Source organism: Salvelinus fontinalis, chromosome 7, assembly GCF_029448725.1.
Source record: "Salvelinus fontinalis isolate EN_2023a chromosome 7, ASM2944872v1, whole genome shotgun sequence".
Taxonomy (NCBI): Eukaryota; Metazoa; Chordata; class Actinopteri; order Salmoniformes; family Salmonidae; genus Salvelinus; species Salvelinus fontinalis.
This window is the reverse complement of record NC_074671.1, coordinates 51,788,634-51,801,113: the sequence shown is the minus strand read 5'-3', so window position 1 is coordinate 51,801,113 and position 12,480 is coordinate 51,788,634. Positions and strand designations below refer to the sequence as shown.

The window sequence follows — 12,480 nt, the reverse complement described above, 5'->3', positions numbered from 1 at the left end:
CTGAGTGAAATATTTTTTACTCAATTTTTTTATTTGATTAAGTATGTTAAAAGGCAGCGTTTCTGTGTTTGAATAGTGTGTGCATACCCCAACAACAGAATGGTGTGGGTATATATGGGTCAGTAAAAATTTGAATGAAGAGTAAATTCTCAGCCAATGACTCAATGAGATGTCTCGACCAAAACATGACATCATCCTCTATGAGGAAATAACAAGCATTTTTTTAAATGGTCTGTTTGAGATACAAGTTTGAGGTGGTGGTTTTCAAAGTGTTTTTTTCCTCTAATTTATGCTGTGGCCACAAATACAAGTATAGTATCAAATCAAATCAAATGTATTTATATAGCCCTTCTTACATCAGCTGATATCTCAAAGTGCTATACAGAAACCCAGCCTAAAACCCCAAACAGCAAGCAATGCAGGTGTAGAAGCACGGTGGCTAGGAAAAACTCCCATGAAAGGCCAAAACCTAGGAAGAAACCTAGAGAGGAACCAGGCTATGAGGGGTGGCCAGTCCTCTTCTGGCTGTGCTGGGTGGAGATTATAACAGAACATTGCCAAGATGTTCAAATGTTCATAAATGACCAGCATGGTCAAATAATAATAATCACAGCAGTTGTCGAGGGTGCAGCAAGTCAGCACCTCAGGAGCACCTCAGGCCCCGTGTAGCTCAGTTGGTAGAGCATGGCGCTTGCAACGCCAGGGTTGTGGGTTCAATTCCCACGGGGGGCCAGTACAAAAAAAGTATGAATGTATGTACTTGTAAGTCGCTCTGGATAAGAGCGTCTGCTAAATGACTTAAATGTAAATGTCAGTTGGCTTTGCATAGCCGATCATTAAGAGTATCTCTACCGCTCCTGCTGTCTCTAGAGAGTTGAAAACAGCAGGTCTGGGACAGGTAGCACATCCGGTGAACAGGTCAGGGTTCCATATCCGCAGGCAGAACAGTTGAAACTGGAGCAGCAGCACGGCCAGGTGGACAGCAAGGAGTCATCATGCCAGGTAGTCCTGAGGCATGGTCCTAGGGCTCAGGTCCTCCGAGAGAGAGAAAGAAAGAGAGAAAGAGAAAATTTTACAGCGCATACTTAAATTCACACAGGACATCGGAAAAGACAGGAGAAGTACTCCAGATATAACAAACGGACTCTAGCCCCCCGACACATAAACTACTGCAGCATAAATACTGGAGGCTGAGACAGGAGGGGTCAGGAGACACTGTGGCCCCATCCAATGATACCCCCGGACAGGGCCAAACAGGAAGGATATAACCCCACCCACTTTGCCAAAGCACAGCCCCCACACCACTAGAGGGATAACTTCAACCACCAACTTGAGATAAGGCCGAGTATAGCCCACAAAGATCTCCGCCACGGCACAACCCAAGGGGGGGGCGCCAACCCAGACAGGAAGATCACGTCAGTGACTCAACCCACTCAAGTGACGCACCCCTCCTAGGGACGGCATGAAAGAGCGCCAGTAAGCCAGTGACTCAGCCCCTGTAATAGGGTCAGAGGCAGAGAATCCCAGTGGAGAGCGGGGAAACGGCAAGGCAGAGACAGCAAGGGCGGTTCGTTGCTCCAGAGCCTTTCCGTTCACCTTCACACTCCTGGGCCAGACTACACTCAATCATATGACCCACTGAAGACATGAGTCTTCAGTAAAGACTTAAAGGTTGAGACCGAGTCTGCGTCTCTCACATGGGTAGGCAGACCATTCCATAAAAATTGAGCTCTAAAGGAAAAAGCCCTGCCTCCAGCTGTTTGTTTAGAAATTCTAGGGACAATTAGGAGGCCTGCGGCTTGTGACCGTAGTGTACGTGTAGGTATGTACGGCAGGACCAAATCGTCAAGATAGGTAGGAGCAAGCCCATGTAATGCTTTGTAGGTTAGCAGTAAAACCTTGAAATCAACCCTGGCCTTATCAGGAAGCCAGTGTAGGGGGGCTAGCACTGGAGTAATATTATACACTTTTTTGGTTCTAGTCAGGATTCTACAGCCGTATTTAACACTAACTGAAGTTCATTTAGTGCTTTATCCGGGTAGCCGGAAAGTAGAGCATTGCAGTAGTCTAGAGCATTGCAGGCTTCTAACGAGGGTAATTTTGGGGCTTCACCATGTTTCATTGAAATGTACAGCTGTGTGTCATCCGCATAGCAGTGAATGTTAACATTATGTTTTCTTGACATCCCCAAGAGGTAAAATATATAATGAAAACAATAGCGGTCCTAAAACGGAACCTTGAGGAACACCAAAATTTACAGTTAATTTGTCAGAGGACAAACCATTCACAGAGACAAACTGTTATCTTTCCGACAGATAAGATCAAAACCAGGCCAGAACTTGTCCGTGTAGACCAATTTGGGTTTCCAATCTCTCCAAAAGAATGTGGTGATCGATGGTATCAAAGGCAGCACTAAGGTCTAGGAGCACGAGGACAGATGCCTCGGTCTGACGCCATTAAAAGGTCATTTACCACCTTCACAAGTGCAGTCTCAGTGCTATGCTGGGGTCTAAAACCAGACTGAAGCATTTCGTATACATTGTTTGTCTTCAGGAAGGCAGTGAGTTGCTGCGCAACAGCTTTTTATAACATTTTTGAGAGGAATGGAAGATTCGATATAGGCCGATAGTTTTTTATATTTTATGGTTCAAGGTTTGGCTTTTTCAAGAGAGGCTTTATTACTGCCACTTTTAGTGAGTTTGGTACACATCCGGCGGATAGCGAGCCGTTTATTATGTTCCACATAGGAGGGCCAAGCACAGGAAGCAGCTCTTTCAGTAGTTTAGTTGGAATAGGGTCCAGTTTACAGCTTGAAGGTTTAGAGGCCATGATTATTTTCATCATTGTGTCAAGAGATATAGTACTAAAACACTTGAGTGTCTCTAGTACGAGTCAACAACATTATTTGGGTATGAGTAATCAGCCAGCCTAATAGAAGTTACAGAGTAATGTGTGGTTTGACTCACACACTTCCTAGAACATGTTAAACATGAGTCACTCTGTTTTTTATCAAGGGTCCTGTAAATGTAATAACAATTTATCCTGGACTAGTTTGATTTAGTGCAACCTGTACACTTTCTATGAAGTCAGTGAGTCAAATCACAAATGAGCAGGGCTCTAAGGCGTACATTCAATCAGATCAAGCGTTAACCGGCAATATCATACACCTGCATAGTGGATGTTTTGGAGGGTGGAACTGCATTGGAGCTGTTAAATCGGTGAACAGCTGCTCTTGATCATCGTAACGAAGCCACACCCGCTCCACTCGTGTTTGAAGTTCAGAAATAATGACGCTCAAATTGAAAAATGATTTAACAAAATAATGAGGGTTTCTATCATCCTAATGAAGGTGTAGATTACATCTCACATTCCAGTGTTCAAACTTGTAAACACGGCTGCATGGGATTCATGTTATTGCGACTCCATGCAGGCAATGGCAATGTCCGCTTAAGATATAATGTCAGAAGCCAATTGTGGATCTGACATCTCTAACACAGTTCCACCTACAACACAGTCAAAACAACCACTATGTTAATATCAGCTACAGCAGATCTGATTGAATAGAGCCCTTAGTCTTGTTTATAAGGACTGACGATAAAGGACTGACACAGAAAGTCTGCAGAGAATCAAGAACCGCTATTTTGATCACAGAAAACAGAACTGGAAATCTGCACACACAAAATCCACACGCATTAAACAAATAGCAAATGTCTAAGGGGAGATAATTATTTAGCTACTAAAAGGGAACCCAAGTCCATACAACTGTGTGGGTTAGTTCTTTAGAATCCCTTGTTGCTACATTGTACAGATATAAACTCAGCAAAAAAAGAAACGGCTCTTTTTCAGGACCCAGTCTTTGAAAGATAATTAGTAAAAATCCAAATAACTTCACAGATCTTCATTGTAAATGGTTTAAACATTGTTTCCCATGCTTGTTCAATGAACCAAAAACAATTAATGAACATGCACCTGTGGAACGGTCGTTAGGGCACTAACAGCTTAAAGACGGTAGGCAATTAAGGTCACAGTTGTGAAAACTTAGGACACTTTTTCAGAGTTCTACTGACTCTGAAAAACACCAAAAGAAAGATGCCCAGGGTCCCTGCTCATCTGTGTGAACGTGCCTTAGGCGTACTGCAAGGAGGCAGATTTGACCAGGGCAATAAATTGATATGTCCGTACTGTGAGACGCCTAAGACAGCGCTACAGGGAGACAGGACGGACAGCTGATCGTCCTCACAGTGGCAGACCACGTGTAACAACACCTGCACAGGATCGGTAAATCCGAATATCACACCTGCGGTACAGGATGGCAACAGCAACTGCCCGAGTTACACCAGGAAAGCAAAATCCCTCCATCAGTGCTCAGACTGTCCGTAATAGGCTGAGAGAGGCTGGACTGAGGGCTTGTAGGCCTGTTGTAAGGCAGGTCCTCACCAACAGGCAACAACGTCGCCTATCGGCACAAACCCACCATCGCTGTACCAGACAGGACTGGCAAAAAGTGCTCTTCACTGACGAGTCGTGGTTTTGTCTCACCAGGGGTGATGGTCGGATCTCAATCCAATTGAGCACGTCTGGGACCTGTTGGATCGGAGGGTGAGGGCTAGGGCCATTCCCCCCAGAAATGTCTGGGAACTTGCAGGTGCCTTGGTGGAAAAGTGGGGTAACATCTCACAACAAGAACTGGCAAATCTGGTGCAGTACATGAGGAGGAGATGCACAGCAGTACTTAATGCAGCTGGTAGCAACACCAGATACTGACTGTTACTTTTGATTTTGACCCCCATTTGTTCAGGGACACATTATTACATTTATGTTAGTCACAAGTCTGTGGAACTTGTTCAGTTTATGTCTCAGTTGTTGAATCTTGATATGTTCGTACAAATATGTACACATGTTAAGTTTGCTGAAAATAAATGCAGTTGAGAGTGAGAGTACGTTTCTTTTTTGCTGAACTGTGTGGTATCACTGACAAAGTTTCACGGCCGTCGTCGGAAGGAGACCAAGGTGCAGCGTGGTGAGCGTACATTTTCTTTTATTTATAGTAAATGTCGCCAACAAAACAAGAAAACAAAGAAACAACCATGAAGCTTAACATGGCATTAGTGCCACTAACAAAGATAACTACCCACAAACACCAAAGGAAAAAAGGCTGCCTAAGTATGATTCCCAATCAGAGACAACGATTGACAGCTGTCCCTGATTGAGAACCATACCCATACAAAACATAGAAATACCAAACATAGAAAAAAAGAACATAGAATGCTCACCCAAATCACACCCTGACCAAACCAAATAGAGACATAAAAAAGGCTCTCTAAGGTCAGGGCGTGACAGAAAGCATCATTTGTGGAACTTAAAATATTTATTTTAGCTTGATGTAAAAAAGTGTTTTGAAAAAGAATAATTTAGAAGAAAATGAATCTAAAAAGTATCATGATGTGCATTGGCTTCAATATGAGTTTGAAAGGTAAAAAGGTCCACCACTTTAAATGTACCTTGTGCGAATTTATTCTGACAATGTCTTTTTCATTGAAATTGGTAAAGCACATCCATACATAAATCATTTCAATATTTGTACCGTGCAATGAAAAACTAGAACAGCTTTGAAATGGGATAATGTGAAAGCTACTTTAGCGGCAAATTAAGTTCATGGAATTTAAGATGACAGCCCGAGGCAACATATAGGCCTACTGGGACATACCTTAAGATTAAATCAAAGGTGAATTTTTCATAAAAGTGGATGAATAGCGCATTGTTTATTTGCATTAAGACATCGATTTGGCCTTTTGCTTTTTTATGTTGGATATTTTATGATGAAACTTAGTACTGTCATGATGTAGAATGAAAGCATCAATTGAAAAATACATATCCTATAACCCTGACATTGCTAAAAGCTCTAGGCATTGTGCACTGATCTAAAATCAGCTGTATTTAACATAACCCTAACCTTCACTAATAGAGGTTAAAAAGCTAAACTGACCCTGGATCATTGCTTAGGGCTACATTTATTTTCTACATCAGGGGGAGGGGGAGGAGGGGACCTAGGGTTGGGAATATAATATGACCCAACCAATGAGAGACTACTTGAAGTACTTTGGGGACCATACAAAGATACATGGCTTTGAGATTAAAACCCTGGCCCTTCTTTTTGAACCTCGGTTAATTTGAACTATCTGACTCTTCGACCTACTGATATCCTTTGAATTACCCCCCTTTATTTTTTAAAAAGCGCTTGGTAATTGAAACCATAACAGCTTTCTTGCCTGGCCAAGCCATAATAGCAATGCATCTAGGTTACAACTAGCTAGCCATTGACAACTTTAATTAATAAAGAGCTACAATGTTCTCTCAAAGTTCAATATGCATTATTTATAGATATGGATACAAACATACTTTTCTAAAAATATGTATATATATATATAACCTTCATACAGTGTATATATATATTTTAAAAAAAAATCATATTGAAAATGAATAACAATCCATAGGGAAGTCTAACATGGTAATATATTTGGAAGGACCAGTAATTATAAAACTAGGCCATATACCAATGGGAGATAATTAACAGTAGCAAATCCCTATGAGGTTTTAAGGAAAAAGAGTCTTTGACAAAGCCATTCAATTATGTCCGTCCCACTGGGTCTGGGTATATAGAATATAGAATGTCTATATTAGGTAAATGACAAATGGAAGGTTCCAATAGGAATGAGCCATGTGAGGGTATGGTGGACTGGTGGTGGACGTTGAACCCCCAATGAATAGGTAGCCATTAGGCTGATGTCTTTGCCACTTTCTTTGCATCTTGTCAATCTTGTCAATGTGGATTTGTAAGAAAACACAGTTACAACACAATTGAGTAATTAGTATAGTTAAAGGGATAGTCCACTTCCCCAAAAATACATTGTTGGTCATTTTTATACATTTGAAGTTGAATTGTGTCCATGTTCCACATTGTCTCTCACAGATTGAGCTCATTTGTTTTCTTCTAAAAGTGAAGATGTGCTTCATATGTATTGACCTGTATACAGTACCCTGCATCATGCTCATCTGTTTAATGAGGATTGGCATTAGTTAAGAAGTCAGGCTGATAAAGAGTGACTTGGCCCACTATATACAGAATAGACCTCAATGTCTAGTTGATCTTACGTACTCTCAGAAAGAAAACTAACTGTAAAATGATACATAAATGCTTCACAAATCATTTATAAGCAAATGTCACAATATATAAGCGTGATATAACAGAGGCTTTCTCTCTCACACACATGCATGTGCGCACACACACTTTTTTTGGGGGTGCCATGGCGCCGCCAAAGATGGTGGATAAATGAAGATGACCCATTCAGGCCGTTTACTATTGGAAAAAAATGGTCAGTTCCGACCTGCATGGCTCTACCTTAAGGCACAAATGCATTAGCAGCTGGGTCTGGTCTGCTTAGTTCATTGACTGTATATGAACCAGATTATTATTTTTTTATTACATTTATTCATATATTATTGTTTTTATCATGACATTTTTCTATCAGCATTTCGTTTTTTGATTGCTTATGTATAAGTTGTAATTAATTGGTCATCTTGAAGGAGTTGAAGACACATTTTGCCAGTTTATGGCTAGCTAGCTTGGGGACTGTTTGGATTCAAGTGAATTATAATGCCACCGGCTTGGAAAGAGAAGCAGAAAAAGTGTGCAGAGATGGCTCGGTCTAGTGGATAAACTACCACTCTGACTGTTAATATGGTGTGGTGAGCTTCCAGCGCCTTTGTGGCAGCATAGTTTAGCATCACCCAGGTGGGTTCTACGCGGTGCTAGTGGAGAGAGGAGTGGCTAGCCAGCTAGCTAACTAAAGACCTACATCCCGGAGCACAGAGGACGTGAGCGGACAGCTAGATGTGGTGCCCAGACTCCGGACCTGACTGTCTTTCTACTCAGACCGGCTCCCTTCTCCATTCATCCATCAATCAATGCTTCCTCCTCTCCTAATGCCATCACATCTGCTTCAACTCTATCATCCATCATCTGTTCCAGTTCCATTGCGCTCACAATGTGTTGTTGTTTGTTTGCTTGTACTTGTATATGCAATTCAGCTTTTAGCTGCCACGAATGCAAATAAAAACTAAACATGCACATGCACGCATACACACACACACACACACACACACCATCTGTTGTCATCCAGTCCATATGCAATTTCACTCAGCATGCGCATGGTTCCAGTGTACTAAACGGGAGGGATGGGGATAATAACTGTGTCCTCCTAATGGGCGGAAGAGACAAACAGTAGTCATGAAATCAACAAGCCGAGTCCAACTATGAAGCAACTATAATCTATACCTACTGTAATGTGTTGATCTATTTCTTTGGGGAAAAACGTGTCTGCTAATGGCATATATTCTATTACACAGAGGCACATGACTAGCTGCCATGACCTCTTTCCTGTGCACAAACCCCCTCTTCGACTTGCATTACAAGCTCATTAAATAGCAAGATAATGTTGCTTATAACATTGGGAGAAACATCAATCTTGGACGTCATATCAACTTCAATGTCTTCTTTGAAAGGGACACAGTTCAGAAGTGTGCAGGTTGTTATGGCACTGCATTTTCATTGGCCGACAACACATTTTTTACCCAACCAGAAAATAAGTTGTTGAACACATAAAGGTTTGATTGGCTCAGTGCCTGCAGTGATTTGAGATCCAATAGGTGAGAGAGGCAACGGATGTTCGGGTTCATGCTATGCTATTAACATTCAGTATGGGTGATAAATTCCCAAACACATGGTCCTGGGGCTTGCGATCGAGACCAAAGTGTCGCAGTGGATTTTAATTAGCCATTCTACTGCTCTAGCTCTTGTAAGGCAAATTAAGCCTTGCATGGTTCCAGAAGAACAGTGAGAGATCAGCTCAGGTACGTGCACTGAGTCTGTATCTAGCACGCCAGAGAGACAAAGAAATGGGTCAGAGCGAGAAAGAAACGGGAACATAATGCTTTCATGTTTGACCAGAGTCACTGTATACCAGCCCCATTCAACACCTGCAAAAAAAAAAACACATGTTGCCTGGCTAAAAATAAGCTCGCCACAAGGACTCGGAGACGTGTGCCAGGCCAGTTGGATATTCAGGGATGTACACTGTCCCTGTTAACATTTACAAGCTGTTTGTCTTTTTCCTAATATGACCTTCCCAACGGAGGCTCTCACTATCACGTTCAATATCAGAAAGGAACCGAAACCAAGATAGTATTGCTAATAATGATGCTTTAGTGATTGGGATTAACAACCATGATTTTGCAATATCACCATTGCTATTATGTGTGAAATACTGGTGCTTATACATGGCAGTAGGCATTCACTTTGTATGCTGGGTGAGCACACACAAAAAGCCACCCAGAAGTACTGTAGCGACAGGGAAGTTGCTGTTATTACAATGACATATATCTGTGGTGCATGACTGCTTTATTTTCCCCATTAATCTTCTTACTTCAGCCATTATTTCTGTTGGTCCCTATCTAAACTTAATCTTCTAAAAGGTGAGATTTATTCCCACACCATGGGGCCATTATCCCCAGCGTGAATTAAGAAAGGGACATGTATTTCATTTATCTGACACAATGTACTAAAGACCCCAAATTAAACACTGTGAATCTGCTAGTCAACCGGACATACCGATACACAACTGCTAATGCAAAAGAATGGGTTCTAAGTTGAGGAAAGCGTATACAGTACAAGTGAAAAGTTTGGACACGCCTACTCATTTTTACTATATTGTAGAATAATAGTGAAGACGTCAAAACTATGAAGTAACACATATGGAATCATGTAACCAAAAAAGTGTTAAACAAATCAAAATACATTTGATATTTTAGATTCTTCTAAGTAGCCCCCCTTGCCTTGATGACATCTTTGCACACTCTTGGCATTCTCTCAACCAGCTTCACCTGGAATGCTTTTCCAACTGTCTTGAAGGAGTTCCCACATATTGTGAGAATTTGTTGGCTGCTTTTCAACTCATCCCAAACCATCTCAATTGGGTCGAGGTCGGGTAATTATGGAGGCCAGGTCATCTGATGCAGCACTCCATCACTCTCCTTCTTGGTCAAATAACCCTTACACAGCCTGGAGGTGTGTTGGGTCATTGTCTTGTTGAAAAACAAATGATAGTAATGATAGTAAGCACAAACAAGATGGGATGGTGTATCACTGCAGAATGCTGTGTTATCCATGCTGGTTAAGTGTGTCTTGAATTCTAAATAAATCACTGACAGTGTCACCAGCAAAGCACCCCACACCATCACACCTCCTCCTCCATGCTTCACGGTGGGAACCACACATGCGGATACAATCCGTTCACCTACTCTGCGTCTCACAAAGACATGGCGGTTGGAACCAAAAATCTCAGATTTGTACTCATCAGACCAAAGGACAGATTTCCACCGGTCTAATGTCCATTGCTCGTGTTTCTTGGCCCAAACAAGTCTCTTATTCTTATTGGTGTCCTTTAGTAGTGGTTTATTTGCAGCAATTTGACTATGAAGGCCTGATTCACACATTCTCCTCTGAACAGTTGATGTTGAGATGTGTCTGTTACTTGAACTCAGTGAAGCATTTATTTCAGCTGCAATTTCTGAGGCTGGTAACTCTATTGAACTTATCCTCCGCAGCAGAGGTAACTCTGGGTCTTCCATTCCTATGGCGGTCCTCATGAGAACCAGTTTCATTATAGCACTTGATGGTTTTTGCGACTGCACTTGAAGAAACTTTTTAAGATCTTGAAATGTTCCTTATTTGACTGACCTTCATGTCTTGCTGGACTGTCATTTATCTTTGGTTATTTGAGCTGTTCTTGCCATAATATGGACTAGGTCTTTTACCAAATAGGGCTATCTTCTGTATACCAACCCTACCTTGCCACAACACAACTGATTGGCTCAAACGCATTAAGAAGAAAAGAAATTCCACAACTTTACTTTTAAAAAGGCACACCTGTTAATTGAAATGCATTCCAGGTGACTACATCATCAAGCTGGTTGAGAGAATGCCAAGAGTGTACAAAGGTGGCATCAAGCAAAGGGTGGCTACTTTGAAGAATCTCTAATATAAAATATATTTCGATTTGTTAATCACTTTTTTGGTTGCTACATGATTCCATATGTGTTATTTCATAGTTTTGATGTCTTCATTATTATTCTAAAATGTAGAAATAGTAAAGATAAAGAAAAACCCTGGAATGAGTAGATGTGTCCAAACTATTGACTGGTACTGTATGAATTGGAAAATAATATACACACAATAGTGTTCCCTGTGTTTCCATTGTGTATCCTCTAGTCACCCAGACCCACCAATACACACCTGCTAATGAAAAATAATAGGTCTAAGAAGCTGAAGAAAGCATACAAGAAGTATTACCAAACACTACCATTTCCCCCCATTGAGGTATGCTACTTCATGACACATAAAATACTGTATGTGTCTCTGAAAAGAGAAGTTCAACTGAGTAGGACTTTACATTAGACGTCACGTGTGACCCTTGGATGGGATCCAATGTGACCCTTGGATCCCACAGTGCAGAGGTATTCAAACTGTACAGCAGCAGGACAGTGAATAGACATGCAGGCGGGGGAGAGGCAGTGGCAGGAAAAGCAGGCATAAGGGCACGGCTTTACAGTGTGTGTGTCCTGTGGGGGTGGATGGTGGATGTGCATGGCTGCGTGTCCCTCTATGACAGCTCCCTGCCCGTGAATCATTCTGAGCCCTTTGGGCACCATCCACAGGCTCCAAAAGACTGTAGAAAAGAGAGAGAGAGAGAGAAAGAGAGAGAGAGAGAGTCACAGGCTATGCCACCATGGCCAAGGCTAAGTCCTGTCCTCATCCTACAGCATGCCTTACAGAGGAGCCCTGGGATGACACTGTTCATGATATACAATACATGACGGTATGTATGCAATACTAGCTAATGAGAACATTAAGTTCCCCCTCAGCGAGGCCCAGCTGATAATCACTGTGATGTGCTCAATAGGGGACTATACATACTACGATGACTGTGTAGTCAGCAGCATACAACACACACACACACACACACACACACACACACACACACACACACACACACACACACACACACACACACACACACACACACACACACACACACACACACACACACACACACACACACACACACACACACACACACACACACACACACACACACACACACACACACACACACAGCTGGTGGATGCTACATCAATCCAATGTTACATGCTCCCCTCAATGACATTGCATAATAGTTCATGTCTTGATACAGTGTGTGGGCAGGAGCTAAAATAGGACAAATCAACAGAAAAACTGAAGACAAAACAAAAACATGGCAGAGCTTTGTTTTAATCTAATTCTGCCTCTCTGCTGCTGCATGCAAGGAATGACATAACTATCTCATTTGGTTACTTCTCTGTTGTCTCAATCTTTCAATGCCCCCA

The 12,480-nt window shown here is 41.9% G+C and overlaps 1 non-coding gene across 1 annotated transcript; it reads left to right on the top strand.

The window, feature by feature from the left end:
* Positions 1–657: 657 nt before the first annotated feature.
* On the top strand, positions 658–733 carry trnaa-ugc (transfer RNA alanine (anticodon UGC)). The gene has a single exon. It is a non-coding gene; the product is annotated as a tRNA-Ala (tRNA).
* The last annotated feature ends 11,747 nt before the right edge of the window (positions 734–12,480 follow it).